The following is a 20,898-nucleotide window of genomic DNA, read 5'->3' as shown; positions in this document are numbered from 1 at the left end:
GGGTTCTTCTCTTCTTTTCTTCTGACTCCTCTCCTCCTCTTCTTCTGGGTTCTTCTCTTCTTTTCTTCTGACTCCTCTCCTCCTCTTCTTCTGGGTTCTTCTCTTCTTTTCTTCTGACTCCTCTCCTCCTCTTCTTCTGGGTTCTTCTCTTCTTCTCTTCTGACTCCTCTCCTCCCTTCCCTATCTTCTTTCTCTTCCCCTCTATCTGACCCCCCCACCCTCTGCTTTCCCGCCGCCACAACCCGCTCGGCCCCGCCCCCCCGCTCCCATTCGTCGCCCCCCCTCCCGCCTCCCGCCCCCAGCTGAACCCTCCTCCCCCTCTCCTCCCTCTTATGGTGGCCGCTGCACGGCAGAGTTAGCGACCCTTGACCCTAGGGTAGGTCGCTTCCCCCGCCGCTGCAGCTCCACCTGCCCAGGCTCCTGCCACCTCCCAGCAAGACCAGCTAAACCATAAGTACTCCCCCCGCCCAGCCCCTCGCTACTCACCTCTGTTTTTCTGAACTTCTGTCTTCTGCTCTGTCCTCCAACTTTTTCTTCGTACCTCTGCTGTCCTCTCTCTGTCCATCTCCCTTCGCTTTCTGCTCCTCCCTCTGGTAGCCATCTTCCTCCGGTTCTGCTCTTCTCCTGTGTCCTTCTCTTCCTCCTCACCGCACTTTCCTCGTGTTCTGCTCTTCCTCTGTGTCCCGCTCCTCTTCTTCACCGCATTTTCTTCCTGCTCTGCTCTTCCTCTGTGTTCCTCTCTTCTTTCTCTTCTTCCTCACCGCATTTTCTTCCTGCTCTACTCTTCCTCTGTGTTCTTCTCTTCTTTCTCTTCTTCCTCACCGCATTTTTCCTCGTGCTCTGCTCCTCTTCTGTGTTCTCCTCTTCTTCTGCACCCCATCCTGCGTGTTCTTTTCTTCATCTGTGTTCTCCTCTTCTTCTGCACCCCATCCTGCGTATTCTTTTCTTCATCTGTGTTCTTCTGTGGTCTTCCCTTCTTCTTCTGTACTCTTCTCTCCTCTTCTTTTCTTCTGACTCCTCTCCTCCTCTTCTTCTGGGTTCTTCTCTTCTTTTCTTCTGACTCCTCTCCTCCTCTTCTTCTGGGTTCTTCTCTTCTTCTCTTCTGACTCCTCTCCTCCCTTCCCTATCTTCTTTCCCTTCCCCTCTATCTGACCCCCGCCCTCTGCTTTCCCGCCGCCACCACCCGCTCGGCCCTGCCAACCCTGCTCCCATTCGTTGCCCCCCTCCCGCCTCCCGCCACCAGCTGACCCCTCCTTCCCCCCTCCTCCCTCTTATGGCAGCCGCTGTGCCAAAGGCAAGCCCGTCTGCGCCCGTCCGCGCCTGGACCGTGCCCAGTGCCACAACCCCTGGCCCCCAGCATTCCCAAACCCTGCAGCACCGCTACGACCCCACCTCCCTCCATGCACTCAACCCGGGACGCTCCAGAACCTGCTTCCAAGCCAACCCGAAATGCACCCATGGACCCTTCGCATGCCTTACCTGCAAACACTCCTTCCACCGCGACTGCTCCCCGCCCTCCAGCCCACGTGCCAATAATCATCTCTAATGCATCCTCATCAACGCACCCTCCGTCCACAAGCATGCCATTGAACTATGGGACCTCCTGGACTCCACCGCACCGGACGTCGCCTTCATCACTGAGACCTGGATGAACGCCTCCTCGGCCCCCGACATCGCCATAGCCATCCCCGACGGCTACAAGATCACCAGGAGAGACCACACCAACCAAGTCGGTGGAGGAATCGCCCTCGTTTTCAAGGACTCCATCAACGTCACCACCTCCATCGAAGACACCCCCCTCGCCGCCGAACACATGCACTTCCAGATCCACACCGACCCAAGGACCACCCTCAGAGGAACTCTCATCTACAGACCCCCTGGACTACGCGCCCTCTTCATCGAATCCATCGCTGACTTCATCTCCCCGCACGCCCTAGCCTCGCCGGACTACATCCTCTTCGGAGACCTCAACTTCCACCTGGAGCAGAACAACGACCCCAACACCACCACCCTGCTCCACAACCTCGCCAACCTCGATCTAAAGCAACTAGTGAACACCTTCACCCACATCGCCGGACACACGCTCGACCCCATCTTCTCCGCCAGCAACCACGTATCCTTCTTCCACTCCTCCGTAATACACTGGACCGACCACAGATGTGTCCACTTCACCTTCAGACGCAAGACTCTCCACCTCCGCACACAACCCATCCCACGCAGACATTGGAACAAAATCCCCACGGAACAGCTTCTTTCCACTCTCAGCGACAACCAACCCACCTTCTCCACCGACCCCAATAACGCAGCCCTCAGCCTCACTCATTGGATCACCAACTGCGCGGACAACCTCGCACCCCTCAGACGCCTCCCAAGACAGACCAGCACCAGGAAACCTCAATGGTTCACAGACACCCTCAAGGAATCCAAAAAAACCTGCCGTACCCTCGAGAAAGCCTGGCGCAAAGACCACACCGTAGAAAACATGTCTGCCCTCAAAAACGCCACCCGCGAACACCATCAGCTGATCCGCACCACCAAAAGAACTTCCTTCACAGACAGACTGGACAAGAACACTCACAACAGCAAAGAACTCTTCAACATCGTCAAAGAGCTCTCCAATCCTAACGCCAGCTCCAACTCCAACTCCATCACGCCCTCACAAGACCTCTGCAACTCCCTCGCTACCTTCTTCCATCGTAAGATCACCGACCTACATGACAGCTTCGGACACCAGACCCAGCCAACCACCACAGAACCTACAACCCCAGCCATCACCCTCAACGCCTGGACTCACATCAGCGCGGAGGAGACCAAAGTTACCATGAACACCATCCACTCTGGTGCTCCTTTGGACCCCTGCCCACACTTCATCTTCAACAAAGCTGACGACATCATCGCCCCTCATCTCCAGACTATCATCAACAGCTTGTTTGCTTCTGCCACCTTCCCCGAGAGCTGGAAACACGCGGAAGTCAACGCCCTCCTGAAGAAACCTACGGCGGACCCCAGTGACCTGAAGAACTTCTGCCCCATCTCGCTCCTCCCCTTCCCTGCAAAAGTCATCGAGAATACCGTCAACAAGCAACTGAAGACAACAACCTACTCGACCCCTCCCAGTCCGGATTCCGAGCCAACCACAGCACAGAAACCGCCCTCATCTCAGTCACAGACGACATCAGAACTCTGATGGACAACGGAGAAACAGTCGCCCTCATCCTCCTCGACCTCTCAGCTGCCTTCGACACCGTCTGCCACCGAACCCTAATATCCCGCCTGCGCTCCACCGGTATACAAGGACAGGCCCTGGACTGGATCACTTCTTTCCTCTCTAACCGCTCCCAAAGAGTCTACCTCCCTCCGTTCCGCTCAGACCCCACCGAGATCATCTGCGGCGTCCCACAAGGCTCCTCGCTCAGCCCGACTCTCTTCAATGTCTACATGAGCCGCCTCGCCGACATCGTACGCAAACACAACATCAACATCACCTCCTACGCCGACGACACTCAGCTGATACTTTCCCTCACCAAGGACCCCACCAGCGCCAAGACCAACCAGCAAGATGGAATCAAAGACGTCGCATAATGGATGAAACTCAGCCGTCTGAAACTGAACTCAGACAAAATGGAAGTCCTCATCCTCGGAAACACCCCGTCCGCCTGGGACGACTCTTGGTGGCCCACAGCCCTTGGCACCGCACAAACCCCCTCAGACCACGCACGCAACCTCGGATTCATCCCGGACCCACTTCTCACCATGACCAAACAAGTCAACGCCGTATCATCTTCCTGCTTCCTCACTCTCCGCATGCTCCGAAAGATCTTCCGCTGGATCCCCACCGACACCAGAAAAACTGTGACCCACGCCCTCGTCACAAGGATCACCTTCCGGCTCCTCACCCACGCACACAAAGCCCTCCACAACAAGGGACCCGAATACCTCAATCGTCGCCTCAGTTTCTACACGCCCACCCGTCAACTTCGCTCTGCCAACCTCGCACTCGCCGCCGTCCCTCGCATCCGCCGCACCACGGCAGGTGTGAAATCCTTCTCTTACCTGGCGGCCAAGACATGGAACTCACTCCCCGCCAACCTCAGGACCACCCAGGACCACCCTGCATTACGGAGGCAGCTCAAAACCTGGCTCTTCGAGCAGCAGTAACCCCCCTCCCCTAGCACCTTGAGACTCTCACGGGTGAGTAGCGCGCTTTATAAATGATTTTGATTTGATTTGATTTGATGGCCATTGGCCCACAACCACCACAGGCAATAATGTTAGCCTATGGCTGTGCCCACTGCGGTTGATACCGCCCACTGCTCGGACGACTTCCTAATATCCAGTGAAGTAGGTAAGGCATCCGCCATTTTGGCAGTTGGAAATATAGTATATGGCATTGTCAAATGCATCACAACAACAATATATGTGTCAGATCCTCACAAACATTCTAAATCAGTGTTGTGGAGGTCCTACTACTCAATCACTAGTGTAGTGTGTAGCTGAGCACAGATGGCATATGAAGGCGATACACTGTCCACCGCCGCCTGCGGTATTTTTGGCAGTCAGAAAAGACTGTTAAATTTCAAGGGGCAATTAAGTGGCAGATAGTTGGGTGTTGCCTGAATTTATCTTTTGGTCACATGTCTTGTCAACCATGGGGGTCACATTTGACCCTTGTGTAGTTGACAGCTGTGATGTATACTGGGTGTAATGTATTTCCAGTCTGAAATGGTTTGCCACATGATTATGTTGGTATACATCATGGATGTTGGTGTAGACACAGTGACTAATGCTCCCACTCATGTATTTTCACACATAGCTACCCTGGGATAGGGAGGATGCAACAAGCTCCAGTGTAACATCCATTGCCAGACCTTCAAACCATGTAGGAATGCCACATAATACAGCTGTGCCATCTGAAGAGGCAAACATTAGTGGATTTATGCAGTCAGTTAGAGCCACATCTGATGCCTGCAAACAGTAATCCAAACTGCATTCCACCCATTGTTCAACTCATGGCAGTATTGCACTTCCTGGCCACAGGGTTTTTCCAACATACAGTGGCCTATCTGGTTGTATGTCCCAACCTATGTTCAGTCTTGTGTTGAGACATTTCCTATCAGCAATGATGAAACGCATTGACTGCTATATCAGGTTCCCCTGATGTGAGGAATTAGCCAATGAGAAGGCCGACTTCTATGGTTTTGCCCGCCTCCCACATATGGTGGAAGCCATTGACAGCATACTTGTTGCCTTGGTGCCACCGCAAGCCACTAAACAGGTCTATCACAAGAGGAAAAACTTCCATCTTATCAACGTGCAAATTGTCTGTTTATCTGATTTCTACATTTCAAATGTCTGTTCCAGTTTCCCTGGATCAACGCATGATTCCTTTATAATGTGGAACAGCACCATACCCCAGCTGATGTCACAACTGCAACCAGAGAGGGCCTGGCTGGTTGGTATGTCACATCTGTTGTGATTTGTGTGAGCAATGTCAGGTGCTACAATTATGAAATGAGTGACTCATTGATGCACTTATGTCCCATTCCTAAAAAGGAGACTCAGCATATGCAAACTGTCCTTGGTTATTGACGCCGCTGAGGAATTCAACTACGCTAGAGGAAGTCCACTTCAGTGAGGCCTATGGAAGAACACAGCAGACAGTTGAACAGACTTTTGGGCTCCTGAAGGCACGATTTCATCGTCTGGAAAGGACTAGTGGAGCCCTTCTCTAATAACCCGGGAAAGTGTGTAAGATCACTGTGGCATGCTGCATGCTTCACAACATCGACCTGTGGAGGAATATCCAGTACATCCCAGAGGAGGGGGAGCCTGCAGTGCCACCAGGTGAGAATCCTGAAATGCCAGATGAAGATGACAGTGGTAAAGAGGAAGGAGATGACTTGCGACAAGATCTCATTGACTGTTCTTCTCATGAGTGTAAGTATGTCATGTGATGTCATGACTGTGAGTGTACAATTTACTGTAGTTGTGAGAATGCCTGGAGTTGATTATTTTATTTAGTGAGGGAACTGATACTCAGGCAAAATCAGCCAAAGGCTGTTTGATGAGATAGCTTATGACACATCCCCACCTTGAAAATGTTGTTTTGTTTGTGTCAGATTTATTGCAATGTACTTTGTTTTCAGATGCTTTCTAAGTGACTTGTGTCATATGTATGGTTTCATGCCTATACATCTTATTGTGTTCTTTGTTCAGGTACCTTCACCATGACATCTCCATGTGGGCATTTCAGAGTTTTGACATTGGTAGGTATGTGATGTTGTTCTGACATACGAAGTGGACATGGATTATTCCAGGGAATGTAGGTCACAGACTTTGGGTGTAGAAGACATGTGCCAAGGCAGCTTCCACGGTGTTAGCATGGAAGATTAGAAGACTCCATTGGACTTGATTCTTGTCCTGTGTTGGCCCTGATGCATCATATGTGTCATCATGTGGTCATAAATTATGTAGTCATAGGCCACGAAAATGTCAGTTACCCTTCACATTGGCTAAACATTCTTTTTGAATGACCTGTTTATAGCTGTTGATGTGTTTCATCATTGTGGGCCAAAGCGCCTGTGCCAAATCACTGACATATGTTTGTGTCATACCACCAGATGTATGAACACTGCATTGTAATGACAGTTTGATCAGAAACTGTTGTAACTGCCATCTGTCTGAGTCTTGCACTATATGATGTTGGATTACTTTGGTGTGGCAGGTGATATGACCACAGCTGATGACATCAACCTCTTTAATGTTTGCCTATTCTACAAAATTCCTTTCTCCATGGTCAGGATGTCTGTACTTATAAATATGTTCATTTATACAGTATGATTCAATCATGTATGATTTGCTATGTTTCAGACATATTGATAACTTATGTGCTGAACAATGTAATACAATTTCTTCTGTGGCACTTGTATGTATGTTTTTGTGAGGAATGGTTGTAATCCTGAGCTGGACACTGTGTACATGCAAAATATCCCATCTTAAACAAGTATCTTCGATCATCATTGTATGGTTTACAGGGTAAACATATCCACATGGCAAAATGTGAAATTAAAGACAGCAATGAGTTAGTGACGGTTGAATTTATTGGGAGTCTACAACTAACAGAAAATATATGTGACATAACTCAACAAAAATGTATGTGTGAAGGGATCAATCATGGTGAATGAAATAATTGGAGTAGATACCACAGCATTGCAAGTCCAAAGTCCAGAGTACTTCTCTCATTGGAAATGGAAATTGGTTCAGGATCAGTCCACAGAGTGAATGTGTGATACACAAAGGAGGTCATTAAGGAAGAGGATTTTTGCTGGCAGTGGTGGGTGTCTTGCCATCCGCACCTCCTGGATTCTTGGATTGACGCCCCCGCTTGTGAAGGGGGGATCAGATGCTGCAGAGGCAGGGTTGTTTGTGGCTGTTTGTGCCACTGTTAGGGCCTCCCTTCCTACATCTGCCACATATGTAGTTTGGCATGATGTACTTGCCACACAGGAAGGGGTAGATGTTGGGACTAAAGCCCTGATCACTGTGGTGTTAATTCCACACAGAACCCCTGTTAGGGTGCCCATGTTGGTATTATGGACACCCATTTTGTCAATCATGACCCTCTGCAGCTGCCCCATCATGTCTTAGGACTCCCGATAGACTCCTTCAAGGTGTGACTGATGGTGCCCTGGCTGACAGCAGCCCCAGTGGTCTCACTTCGCTGGCCCATCGCATCCCTCCCACAAACCCTACCACCACAAGCCTGTGCCCTTGGCACAGGGTGCACTCTCCAACTGGGTCCTGGACCCTCAGTGTCCAGAGTGTCAAGTTGCACACTCAGGATCCAGGATTAATGGGCACAAGTTGCTGGAAACTGTGCTGGGTACACAGGTCGGGGGCTCATTGTTGACAGGAATGTTGAAGCAACAGGGCTGGGAGGTGATGTTGTGGCCACAGTGAGACTCACTGTTGCCATCTGACCAGGTTGTCCAGATGGGCGAGGACCTTCCTCCACAGCCACAAGTCCAGGAGTGTTGTCAGCACTGAGGACTTCATCCAGGGGGTTGGTGGTAGTCTGTTCTGTGGCGTCCGTGTGCCCAGTGGCAGCTCACTCTGTTGATGAAGAACATACATTATTACTGGTTAAAGTGTGACATCTACCTCCAATTGTTTTGTGTGACAGTAAGCACAGACATTGGACATTCTTAAGTTTTAGGTTATCCTACTGTGCCATGTTACAATGGTATTGGGTTATTTGACGTGACATCTGTGAAGAATGCCTAAACTATTTGACTCAAACAGTTCATGAGATGAGCATATCAATTACACTTTGGAAGATAGACTGAAAATGATATCTTGCCAACAGTGAAGACAACACAGTGGACAGGCAACATATGGTTTTGACCATTTGAAGGCCTTGTTAAGTGAGATACAGGAAAACACAGGACGTTGTTGTATATGTGACTGGAGTCATCATGTGCACAGTGCTGTGTCAATGAGTTTGCTTCTGATACAACTCTGGTGATGCAGCTTAAGGCCTTAGGAATACTTGTTGTACCCACTTGGTAAAGTGTCATTCCTGCCCTCAATAGTCTCATCTTGGGTTAGCAGGTCAAGATGGAGCTAGGTAGACAGATTTGTCTCTGAGTTGAGCATGATCTGTATATTGCTCATTCCCAGATGAGTGAACTTCAATTGAGATTTACCAAACAGGGGTATATGGACAAGTGAACACTGGGCTGGTGGTTGGTGTTACAGACACAAGGCTTCCTGGGAATTGGAGTCAGGTCACTCTCTTTACTACACACACACTACATATGGTATCCTCCCAGGTGAGTACACTTCAATTGAGAGTTAACAAACAGGAATATTTGGAGAAGTGAACACTGGGTTGCTGTTCGGATCTACAGAAACAGTGCCTCCTGGGAGTTTACTTCCCAACACTTCACAAATGGCATACTCCCAGGTGAGTGAAGAGCATTGGAGAAGTTATAAACAGGTGTATTTGGACAAGTGAACACAGGGCTGGTGGTTAGCGTTACAGACACAAGGCCTTCTGGGAGTTGCATTTAGGCCACCCTCTCTACTACACACACTACACAAATGGTATCCCCCCAGGTGAGTACACTTCAATTGAGAGTTAACAAACAGGGGTATATGGACAGGTGAACACTGGACTGGTTGTTGGAGTTAGAGAAACAGGGCCAACTGGGAGTTGCAGTCAGGTCACGCCCTCTACTCCCCAAGACTTGACAAATGTTGGGTATCACATGTCTGTAAGCAGACTGGATTTAGGTTTCAGCATACATCTACATTTTGGGACATACTATGAATCCTGGAATGTTTTGTTGATATTGTTAGATTTACAGGCACCATTTGGACATATGACATGTGATGGGCTTTTGTAGCTGTGATGTTAGGTCCAATAATACACATTGAAATATTTAAAACTCAGATACTCTGGTTTTGAATGTTGGTTAAGTACATGAACACGACAGTGGCAAAAGCTGAGCTGTGAACATGCAGGACAGTGCAGTTTTGTGACTGTTTTTGTGTTGTAACTTACCAGGCTCCAGTCCCCCAGGTATTCATGTCAACCCCTCAAGATGCAGGATGGCCAAGACCTTCTACTCCCAGGGAAAGAGTCTTAATGGGGAACTATGGGGGCCGCTGTCAGTCTTATTGGCCTACAGCTGCTGCCTGGAGAACAGGGAACGCACCATGCCCCTCAGGTCGTTCCACCTCTTCCTAATGTCCTCCTTTGTGCACAGAGTGGTGCTAAGAGCATTTACTCTGTCAACGATCATTTGCTACATTTCCTTTTTCCTACTGAGAGGAGTGTGCGGGACTTGGGCTACAAACAATTGCGTCTCTACTCTTTCATCCACCATGACTCCCAGCTCATGTTGGGAAAAACAGGGATTTTTGTCATGTGACATGGTGGACAACTAAAGTGGGTGACAAGGGGAAGTGCAATAGGGAGTGAATGGACAAAAGTGTGTGCAGGGTGTTCTATGAGATAGTGAAAAAATGGATGCCTAATCTATGTAAATATACAAATAAAAGGTGCTCTGGGTTCTTTGGCGTCCTGTGAAAGTGCAAAGAATTGTGGTCTGTGAGGAGTGTGTTTTATAGTGTGATTTGCAGGTGTGTCCACTGTACCAATGTGTGTCAGCTGTGTTGTTTTTGAATTCATCCAATGTGCACTTGTCTGTTACTTTGCTGGACGCATATCCCGGTGGTGGACCACCATTGGCTAACCACCATGAGGAGACTGCCACAGCGACTATGGGGCATATGTATACTCCGTCAGCACCAAATGTGCGTCAAAAATGTTGTCAGCGCAAACGTTGCCCTGTATTTAAACTTTGACGCCCGAGCCCGCGGACGACAAAAGTCCGCCGTGTGCATCATTTTTTGGATGCGGCAACCCGCCTTGCGTTAATGATATGCTAGGCAGGCGTTCCCGTCCCAAAAATTACTTAAACGCCCGTGCGTCGTATTTATGCTTTCAGGCAAAAATGACGCACGGCCGGGAGATGGACCCAGAAAATGATGCACAGCCTGATTTGCGTCAAAAATTAACGCCTGGGTCAGGACAGGCGTTAAAATGGGGCAAACACACCTGTATTTAATCAGAACACACAGAAGCAACAGCAGAGCAGCAAAAGGGAGACATGGAGGTGATTCTTATCCAGCGTGCACGCAGACGCAGAGCCCAGCAGCTACAACAGCAGCTACAACAACACCAGCAGGGACCCCAAAGGCAGCGCAGAAGGCAGGAGAGGATATTCCACCCCAGAACAACCCTTCATGGCCTCAGGGAACACAACATCATCCAGAGGTACAGGTTGAACTGGCAGGACATTCAGCAGCTTCTGCGAAACATTGAGCCGCAGTTGGCACCCACTTTGCTGACACCCCGCACCATCCCAACAGAAACCAAGCTGCTTGCCGTACTTCACATGCTGGCAAGTGGCTCTTTTCAAACAACTGGTGCCCTGGTTGCCGGAATATCACAACCATCATTCTCTGCATTTTTGCCCAAAGTACTGGATGCCATCATTTGACTTACACCCCGCCACATCTGCTTCCCTAAGACACTGCAGAAGCAGCAGGAAACTAAACAGGGGTTCTACCTCATTAGTGGCTTCGCACACGTCTTTGGTGTAATCGACTGCACACATGTACACCTTGTGCCACCTGCTGAAACTGAACACCTCTACCGCAACAGGAAGCACACACACTCTATCAATGTGCAGGCCATAGTCAATCACCAAGGATTGATCACCAATATCGTGGCTAAATATCCTGGGAGTGTCCATGACTCATTCATCTTCCGTCACTGCACCATGAATGAACACTTCCAGGATGGACGGTATGGCAATGAACTACTTGTTAGTAGGTACAAAAACCTACTTATATACACACTGCAACAGCAACCCTCTAGGACACACAACACATTCTCCACAACAGCAACATGTCGACAGGAACACACTGAGGTCGTGACATCGCTAGGCATGTTTCTTAGGTCACCATTGAACCTGTCACACATCTGAAATTAGTGTACAGTCTAATGTTAAGACGTCAAAGATCACAACGTGTGGTGTGGGTTGCCTAAATGTCACCTTGCAATTTGTAAGTGTCCCAATGACGTTTACATTAATCCATTGCATAAGTCTAAAGGTATGGGATGTCCAGGGTACATTGATATGAACATGTTAACAACACTGTCAAAATGAATCTGTGTATGGAACTATCATCTCACCCCCAGTGAAGACACACGGACACCTGTATCACAAGTCACAATGCTAGGGAGGGCACACTGCACTGCAAATCCCAAAACATACTGCTGACAACCGGTCAACAGCCAAACACTCGTTCAGCCAAGGAAACAACACGATGCAGATGGTACATCCTACTAGCCTAGGATGCGACATAATAACACAAAAGAGTCACAGACAACACAACTACTGCCATGAAAGGTCATTTCAATGGGGCTAGCTACATCAGCATGATCCCATTCATATTCTCTTGCAGCTGATCAGGTGAATGGCATCCAGCCATGGATAATGACAGCTATTGGCAACCCGAGTACTGCAGCAGAGCGTGCCTACAATGATGCACATAGGAGGAAATGCACCATAGTCGAGAGGACCTTCGGCATCCTCAAGTCAAGGCTCCGGTGCCTCGACATCACTGGTGGTAGCCTCCTATATTCCCCAGAGATGGTCTGTAAGATCATCCTAACATGTGCTATTCTGCACAACATTTGCATCAAAAGGAACATTCCCCTCCTGGAACCAGAGCCACACATGCCTGAAGAGGAGGAAGAGGAGGATGGTGGCCTGCAACATGAGGGGGAACTACAGAACACGGCCGCTGGTATACGCAGGCGGCAACACATCATGAACAATTTCTTTTAAATATAATCACCATCACCACTTTATGAACTAATTTAAATAAACACCTATAATAATCACCACATCATTGTTTGGCTATTCATTTTTGCACACCTACATCTCTAACTATCATGACTCACATTGATCATTTGTGACACAGTTCAGCATGATTACCTATTTGTATGTAAACTCAGATAGCTCCATTCATGCAGTTTTTGTAGTGTTTGCTCAGATTAGTGTGCACTGTTATATGTGTTAGTATTGCATGGTGACAACATTTTGCTGCCACTATTTTCTGACTTAGATATCCCTTGAGGAAGCATTATTCTGTCCAACACAGCATGATGGTGTATGGTTTCTCACTTCATCAAATATATCCCTCAGGATGGGCAGAGTATGATGCAATCATGGGCACTGTGATTTATCTGACTACATAATATCAGGACAGTTGTATTGACAAGCTACGTAAATTGACAGTAGGCACATTTCAGTTATCTACTGCACAGTTGATATGTCACATTACCCAGAGACAGATTTGTTGTGTAAGTGCTTGTGGTAGGCTGTGGCGGTACAAGTGAACAGAAAAAGGCGGAGTCTCTTATGTATATTATTAGAAGGAAAAAAACAAAACTTTTATTTCCTTTCTAATTTGTTAGAGAGCAACCAATGTCCATTATGTTCTTTGTAGCTCTGTGGGATTATTTTCTGGTCTCTCTTAACAGTCTTGTCCTTTTCCTTTTCTTTTTCCCCTCCTTTAGGTTTGGTAGACATCTGGTTGTGGGGCCTCCCGAGTGTTGCCGGAAAAACACAAAAACAACAAACAAAAAAAACAGAGGTGAGTCTTTCTGGGGTAATCTGGTGTTTTTTTTTTCTTAGAGATAGATGGGGGAAGGGACTTTAAGGAGGGGGGGGATGTGTGTGAGGATATCCCACTGTGCTGGTGATGGGTCTTGAATATGGTGCCAGGTTCCGTCGCTTCTCTCTCTCTCTCTCTCTCTCTCTCTCTCTCTCTCTCACTCGTTAGGGCCCAGCAAGCAGAGAGTTCAGTACTCTCTCCCCAGTGATTCAGTGCACCTCTCCTTCCCCTCTCCCGCCTCCCCTGTTCCCTTCCCCTGTGCCTGTGTCACTCTGGGTTTCCCTCATCCCTAGGAGGGACCGTACCTTCGAGAGCCACGACCCTCCTGGGTCGTGGCAGGCTCCTCGCGTCCTTGACTCCTTTCCGCAGTTGGAAGCGGCTCCGGTTTCCTCCGCTCCTCGGGAGAGTCTGTGGTCGTTCTTCACCGTTGTCTCTGTGTCAGCAGCTCCGTACGGCTTCCTCTCTTCCGTGGCGTTCTGCCCCTCCGTGGTGTAGTCCTTTCTTTCTTGTAGTGGCCGTTCCAGGAAGTCGTCGTCTGTGACGCTTAGCAGCGTTCCCATGTTGCTATGGGAACTCGGAAGCGTATCGAGGGAGCCGTTTGAATGGTGTCGGCTCAAGGAGGGAGAGGACGCGGTCACGGAGACCCGTCTACACTCCCCATCCCATGATCGGGACTGTTCGAGGACCGAGGAAAAGAGGGCGGGAACCGAGACAGGTAGTCGGCGGGGCCCTGCTGAGAACCTGGGATGTGGCAGACCTGGAAAGTAAAAGGTTGTAGTTCTAGGAACCACTGCAACACTCTGGAATTGGAGTCCTTGTGGGAGGCGAGCCAAGTAAGAGGGGCATGATCAGTGTACAGAATAAATGACCTGCCCAAAAGGTAGTATTGCAAGTTTTCTACAGCCCATTTAATGGCTAAACACTCTTTTTCAATAGTGGGGTAGTTGCATTCACGGGGAAGAAGTTTCCTGCTTATAAAGACAACTGGGTGGTCAAACCCTTCCTCGTCGGGTTGGGTGAGGACGGCCCCAAGGCCGATGTTAGAAGCGTCAGTATAAAGGTGGAACGGTCGAGAAAAATCAGGACATTTTAACACCGGATCAGTGGTAAGAGATTTCTTTAACTGCTCAAAGCTACTATTTTGAGACTCTGAAAATGGAGGTAATGCAGTGGGACCTTGTTTGGCCAGCAGATCAGTAAGAGGGGCAGCGATAGTAGAATATCTGGATAAAAACCTACGATAATAGCCCACCAACCCTAAAAAGGATCGTAGGTCCCTCTTGGTTTTCGGTTTTGTAACTTGCATTATGGCCTCAATTTTATTCTTTTGTGGTTGAAGGGTCCCATTACCTATCACATAGCCTAGATAGGAGATTTCTGTATTTCCTAACACGCATTTTTTTGGATTGGCCGTTAACCCGGCTTCCGCCAGAGCAGTAAATACCTTGTTGAGATGTAGTAAGTGAGTAAGCCAAGTGTCGCTATAAATGACAATGTCATCTAGATAGGCTGCTGTGAACTCTTGAAATGGTTTTAGCAATCGGTCCATCAAGCGATGGAAAGTAGCAGGGGCTCCATGAAGACCGAAGGGTAAAACCGTGAACTGATAGAGGCCTGACGGAGTTGAAAACGCTGTTTTTCCTTATCATCCGGAGCGAGGGGAATTTGCCAGTACCCCTTGGTTAGATCAAGGGTTGACAGATATTTTGCCTTCCCTAATTTCTCTAACACGTCATTGTAGGAGGCTGGACTGGCTTGTAGTGAGTACCAAGGGGTACTTGCACCTTGCACCAGGCCCAGTTATCCCTTATTAGTGTATAGGGTGTCTAGCAGCTTAGGCTGATAGATAATGGTAGCTTAGCAAAGCAGCTCAGGCTGAACTAGGAGACGTGTGAAGCTACTACAGTACCACTTAGTGTCATATGCACAATATCATAAGAAAACACAATACACAGTTATACTAAAAATAAAGGTACTTTATTTTTATGACAATATGCCAAAGTATCTTAGAGTGTACCCTCAGTAAGAGGATAGGAAATATACACAAGATATATATACACAATAGCAAAAATATGCAGTATAGTCTTAGAAAACAGTGCAAACAATGTATAGTTACAATAGGATGCAATGGGGAAACATAGGGATAGGGGCAACACAAACCATATACTCCAGAAGTGGAATGCGAACCACGAATGGACCCCAAACCTATGTGACCTTGTAGAGGGTCGCTGGGACTATTAGAAAATAGTGAGAGTTAGAAAAATAACCCTCCCCAAGACCCTGAAAAGTGAGTGCAAAGTGCACCAAAGTTCCCCTAAGGACAAAATAGTCGTGTTAGAGGGAGAATGCAAGGAAAACACAAATCAGCAATGCAACAACGATGGATTCCTGTCTGAAGGTACCTGTGGAACAAGGGGACCAAGTCCAAAAGTCACAAGCAGCTCGGAGATGGGCAGATGCCCAAGAAATGCCAGCGGTTGGTGCAAAGAAGCTCTTACTAGGCTGAAGAACTGTGAATACTGCAGGAACGACAAGGGCTAGAGACTTCCCCTTTGGAGGATGGATCCCCCACGCCTTGGAGAGTCGTGCAGAAGTGTTTTCCCGCCGGATGGACGCCAACAAGCCTTGCTACACGCAAATCGTGCGTTTGGCGTTTTTGGACGCTGCTGGGGCCCAGGAGGGACCAGGAGGTCGCAAATTGGACCTGCAGAGAGAGGGGACGTCGAGCAAGACAAGGAGCCCTCACTGAAGCAGGTAGCACCCGGAGAAGTGCCAGAAACAGGCACTACGAGGATGCGTGAAACGGTGCTCGCCGAAGTTGCACAAAGGAGTCCCACGTCGCCGGAGACCAACTTAGAAAGTCGTGCAATGCAGGTTAGAGTGCCGTGGACCCAGGCTTGGCTGTGCACGAAGGATTTCCGCCGGAAGTGCACAGGGGCCGGAGAAGCTTGCAAAGTCGCGGTTCCCAGCAATGCAGCCCAGCGAGGTGAGGCAAGGACTTACCTCCACCAAACTTGGGCTGAAGAGTCACTGGACTGTGGGGGTCACTTGGACGGTGTTGCTGGATTCGAGGGACCTCGCTCGTCGTGCTGAGAGGAGACCCAAGGGACCGGAGATGCAGCTTTTTGGTGCCTGCGGTTGCAGGGGGAAGATTCCGTCGACCCACGGGAGATTTCTTCGGAGCTTCTGGTGCAGAGAGGAGGCAGACTACCCCCACAGCATGCACAAGCAGGAAAACAGTCGAGAAGGCGGCAGGATCAGCGTTACAGAGTTGCAGTAGTCGTCTTTGCTACTATGTTGCAGGTTTGCAGGCTTCCAGCGCGGTCAGCGGTCGATTCCTTATCAGAAGGTGAAGAGGGAGATGCAGAGGAACTCGGCTGAGCTCATGCATTCGTTATCTAAAGTTTCCCCAGAGACAGAGACCCTAAATAGCCAGAAAAGAGGGTTTGGCTACCTAGGAGAGAGGAAAGGCTACTAACACCTGAAGGAGCCTATCAGCAGGAGTCTCTGACGTCACCTGGTGGCACTGGCCACTCAGAGCAGTCCAGTGTGCCAGCAGCACCTCTGTTTCCAAGATGGCAGAGGTCTGGAGCACACTGGAGGAGCTCTGGACACCTCCCAGGGGAGGTGCAGGTCAGGGGAGTGGTCACTCCCCTTTCCTTTGTCCAGTTTCGCGCCAGAGCAGGGGCTAAGGGGTCCCTGAACCGGTGTAGACTGGCTTATGCAGAATTGGGCACATCTGTGCCCAACAAAGCATTTCCAGAGGCTGGGGGAGGCTACTCCTCCCCTGCCTTCACACCATTTTCCAAAGGGAGAGGGTGTCACACCCTCTCTCAGAGGAAGTTCTTTGTTCTGCCATCCTGGGCCAGGCCTGGCTGGACCCCAGGAGGGCAGCTGCCTGTCTGAGGGGTTGGCAGCAGCAGCAGCTGCAGTGAAACCCCAGGAAGGGCAGTCTGGCAGTACCAGGGTCTGTGCTACAGACCACTGGGATCATGGAATTGTACCAACAATGCCAGGATGGCATAGAGGGGGCAATTCCATGATCATAGACATGTTACATGGCCATATTCGGAGTTACCATGGTGAAGCTACATATAGGTAGTGACCTATATGTAGTGCACGCGTGTAATGGTGTCCCCGCACTCACAAAGTTCAGTGAATTGGCTCTGAACAATGTGGGGGCACCTTGGCTAGTGCCAGGGTGCCCTCACACTAAGTAACTTTGCACCTAACCTTTACCAGGTAAAGGTTAGACATATAGGTGACTTATAAGTTACTTAAGTGCAGTGTAAAATGGCTGTGAAATAACGTGGACGTTATTTCACTCAGGCTGCAGTGGCAGGCCTGTGTAAGAATTGTCAGAGCTCCCTATGGGTGGCAAAAGAAATGCTGCAGCCCATAGGGATCTCCTGGAACCCCAATACCCTGGGTACCTCAGTACCATATACTAGGGAATTATGAGGGTGTTCCAGTAAGCCAATGTAAATTGGTAAAAATGGTCACTAGCCTGTTAGTGACAATTTGAAAGTAATGAGAGAGCATAACCACTGAGGTTCTGGTTAGCAGAGCCTCAGTGAGACAGTTAGGCACCACACAGGGAACATATACATGCACACCTATGAGCACTGGGGCCCTGTGTGACAGGGTCCCAGTGACACATACATATAGGCCACAAACCTATGAGCACTGGGGTCCTGACTAGCAGGATCCCAGTGACACATAACAACCATACTGAAAACATGGTGTTTTCACTATGAGCACTGAGGCCTGGCTATCAGGATCCCAGTGAGACAGTGAAAACAGTGACAAACACCCTGACATACACTCACAAACAGGCCAAAAGTGGGGGTAACAAGGCTAGAAAGAGGCTACCTTCTCACACAACCCCCCCCCAAACGAAGGACAATAAGGCTAACCTTGGCCAGTTGAGACTTTATTGTCTAAGTGGTGATATGTAGAGAGTAGCTCTGCAATAGACTGGTTACTCCCTTTATCATCCACTATATGGTTACTTCCCTGTGGGGATGTAAACCACCCTGTTTGAAGTTTTTTAGCTAAGCAACAATGTGAAGATGTATTTTCAGAGTTTCTATCAGTAAGTTTTAGTTTAGAGCAGTGGGAATTGTCCACTGAACCTATTTGTAGTGATGGAAATGCCAGACAGGGATGCTGTCTCAGAAAAGCCATAGCTGGGCAAAAACTTTGTCCATCTGGCTGGAAGAGAGAACAGGGATGCTGTTTCTCTTGAGTTGGAGCAGGGCAGGGATGCTGTCCTATGAGCTCCACACTAGGGCAGGGATGCTGTCCTAAGTGTTGTGAGGTAGTGCAGGGTTTCTGCACTAAAGTTTCTCTGGGAGGGTTGGAGGGATGCTCCATGTTAACTAAAATGGTGCTGTTTTTCTCACCAATGTTAGTTATCCCACAGAGAGGTACTTCCACCTCAGGGAGTCTAGCTTTGCCAGCTGATGATTCCCTTGGAACAGGTGCCACCCCAGGAGAGGTTTCTCCCACCACAGGAATAGTATCCTGAATGGTAGGGTGGTTAGGGGATACTGTGATACCCTTTTTACCTGTTGATGGAGAGGGATCCTGAGTTTTCAGGCCTTCTCTCCTTTGCTTTTTCATTTCACTTGAAATGAGAGGGAACAATTCCTCAGGGATGCCCAGCATGGCTGCATGGGCATAAAACTCTACATCAGCCCAACCTGAGGCCTCTAGGTCATTACCTAAGAGACAGTCTACAGGTAAGCTAGGTGATACCACCACCTGCTTAGGGCCAGTAACTCCACCCCAATTAAACTGAATTATAGCTAAGGGAAGAAACTTAGTGGAGTTATGGACATCAATAATCTTATATTGTTGTCCAATGATGTGTTGTTCAGGAGGCACTAGGTTTTCAGTCACCAAAGTGAAACTGGCACCTGTGTCCCTGTAGGCCAAGGCCTCAACACCATTTATTGAAACTGTCTGCCTGTACTTATCCATTGTAAGGGGACAAGCAGCCAGTGTGGCAAGGCCAATGCCACTAGGTGTGACAGAAACTGTCTTGGGACTGATTACATCAGTTTCCACTATGGACCCATAAGTGAACCCAACTACACCCTTTGCTTGACTGTTGCCAGCAGTCCCACCACTAGTACCACTACTGCTAGGGGCACTAGAGCTTGATGTATTAGTGGTGGTAGGCTCAGGGGGTTTACCTGGACAGGACTTATCCCCTGGCCTATGGCCTCTATTTTTACACACAAAGCACCAAGGCTTTTTAATGTGTGCAGGTTGGGAAGAAGAGGAAGAATTTGTTTTATCCCCACCCTCTGAAGAGTGTTTAAGATTTGAAGTGGGATCTTTGGTTTTACCCTTATCCCCATGCTTATCTTGAGATTTTTCACCATCTTTCTTCTTATTGCCATCTTTGTCACCCCCTGTATGAACTTTTCTGTTCACCCTTGTTCTGACCCATTTGTCTGCCTTCTTTCCCAATTCTTGGGGAGAGGTCAGATCAGAGTCTACCAGGTACTGGTGCAACAAATCAGACACACAATTATTAAGTATATGCTCTCTCAGGATTAAGTTATACAGGCTGTCATAATCAGTAACTTTACTGCCATGTAACCACCCCTCCAAGGCCTTCACTGAATGGTCAATGAAATCAACCCAGTCTTGTGAAGACTCCTTTTTGGTCTCTCTGAACTTTATCCTGTACTGTTCAGTGGTTAAGCCATAACCATCCAGGAGTGCATTCTTAAGAACTGTAAAATTATTGGCATCATTTTCTTTCACTGTAAGGAGCCTATCCCTACCTTTTCCACTAAATGATAGCCATAGGATAGCAGCCCACTGCTTTTGAGGGACATCCTGTACAGCACAGGCCCTCTCAAGTGCAGCAAACCACTTGTTAATGTCATCCCCCTCCTTATAAGGGGGAACTATCTTGTGCAGATTCCTGGAATCATGCTCTTTTGCAGGATGACTATGGGGAATACTGCTGCTGCCACCATGGGTATCTAAACCCAACTTCTGTCTTTCCCTCTCTATTTCTAAAGACTGTCTACCCAAATCCAGCTGTTGCTTCTTGAGCTTCAGTCTGGTTTGCTCCACTCTCAATCTATTGAGCTCCCTTTCCAACAATCTGTCATCAGGGTGGGTGGGAGGGACATTTCTAGATACAGAGGTATGATGGGAATGAACAGAAGGAGACCTGTCCCTTACAGAGGGCACCCTAACAGCTTGGCTACCAGTATAATGTGAGAGCACATCATCAGTATGATGTGATTCAACCTCTGTACCAACTATGCTAGACTGTCTAGTAATGGGCAGGCTGAGAAGTTTCTTTCCTGAACCTTTTCCTGGGGGAGTCCCTGGATCAGATTGAGAACCATTAGCTACTTTTTCTACAGATTGGGCACTTATGGCCTTATCCTGTACTCTAAGCATATTAATTAACAGTTCTAAAGAAGGATTCTTCCCTACACTCAAACCTCTCTCTATGCAGAGACTCCTTGCTCCTTTCCAGCTAAGGTGATCATATGCAAGTTTGGACAGTTCAACTTTTTGGCCTGTGCCAGACATTTTTTAGAGAGAGTTAAAGTGATAGACAAAGAGAAAAAAGTTTTCAGAACTTTTTGGAAAGACAGAAAAAAA

Source organism: Pleurodeles waltl, chromosome 5 (genome assembly GCF_031143425.1).
Source record: "Pleurodeles waltl isolate 20211129_DDA chromosome 5, aPleWal1.hap1.20221129, whole genome shotgun sequence".
NCBI lineage: Eukaryota > Metazoa > Chordata > Amphibia > Caudata > Salamandridae > Pleurodeles > Pleurodeles waltl.
Note: the sequence above shows the minus strand (reverse complement) of the source record.